The sequence below is a fragment of the Bubalus kerabau genome, chromosome 10 (assembly GCF_029407905.1).
Source record: "Bubalus kerabau isolate K-KA32 ecotype Philippines breed swamp buffalo chromosome 10, PCC_UOA_SB_1v2, whole genome shotgun sequence".
Taxonomy (NCBI): Eukaryota; Metazoa; Chordata; class Mammalia; order Artiodactyla; family Bovidae; genus Bubalus; species Bubalus kerabau.
In genome coordinates this window covers 79,448,385-79,449,521 of record NC_073633.1, presented here as the reverse complement: position 1 = coordinate 79,449,521, position 1,137 = coordinate 79,448,385, and the positions used below count along the sequence as shown (strand labels likewise).

Here is a 1,137-nt window from a genome sequence, read left to right as displayed (position 1 = left end):
ACCACCACAATTAGAGATATTGAAATTATCAAGCATTTTTACTATAAACATGTAGATAAAAGCAAAGTGAAAAAAAAAATTGGCAGGGAAACAGAAACTCTAAAAAAGAAAAAAGTGATACTTTTTGTTTAAAAAGAGCAACAAAAATAAATTTCTAGAAATGCAAAATCAGAGAACATTGAAACAGTTATAAGAGTATCATTTATATTCAAGAAGGTAAATAAAATTGTAAACATGTTAAAGAATGATAGAGAATAAAAATCCAAATAAAACTTCTACAGGTGAAATATCCATGATTTGACTCCTTGGTTCCCCCACCCATGTATTTTCCTATGAAGAACACAGCACCATGTAGAGGTCTGTAATGTTTATGCTACATCCTGAAGGATGGCAGCCCTTCCTTTCAGAATGTTACCTCTGAGCTGATAATACAGCTATGCTTTTGGAAGGCCTTTACAGAGCCCTAGGAGATTTGCTGCTACTGAGTTGTATAGTATGTAGTCTAAACAGAAGACCCTACAATGGATGTGATCCTATGATGGCCAACTCCCACATCTCCTTTTCTGTAAAGTGGGTCCCTTAACTGGATGCTGTACTTTGTGAATTCTATGTCTATCTACAAAGTGAAAGTGAAAGTGAAGTCGCTCATTCGTGTCTGACTCTTTGCGACCCCATGGACTGTAGCCTATCAGGCTCCTCCGTCCATGGGATTTTCCAGGCAAGAGTGCTGGAGTGGATTGCCATTTCCTTCCCCAGGGGATCTTCCCAACCCAGGAATTGAACCTGGGTCTCCCGCATTACAGGCAGACACTTTACCGTCTGAGCCACCAGGGAAGTAAGTCTATCTACAAGGCATTCTGTAAATCCTAGCTGTTAGTATTGGCTGAGGCTTTGTGGACAGGAAAGGAAACCATGTACATAGAGTACTTATCTGTTTCTGTTAAGATGAACCATTGGGCTCTCTGGGATGGAAGAAGCACTGTGTAGTCTATTTGTGCCAAGTTGTCAGTTGGTTTCCTTCAGGAATTTTGCCCTATTGGAGGGTCAGCATTGGCCTCTGTTAATAACAGGTAGAATATCCAGGGGAATCAGTAACTGGATTTGTTTTGTTATGAAAAGTCCTTACTGTTGACTTCA

At 39.8% G+C, this 1,137-nt stretch overlaps 1 non-coding gene across 1 annotated transcript; it reads right to left on the bottom strand.

Annotated features, from left to right (window-relative positions):
• Positions 1-762: 762 nt before the first annotated feature.
• TRNAY-GUA (transfer RNA tyrosine (anticodon GUA)) lies at positions 763-834 on the bottom strand. The gene has a single exon. It is a non-coding gene; the product is annotated as a tRNA-Tyr (tRNA).
• Positions 835-1,137: the final 303 nt, after the last annotated feature.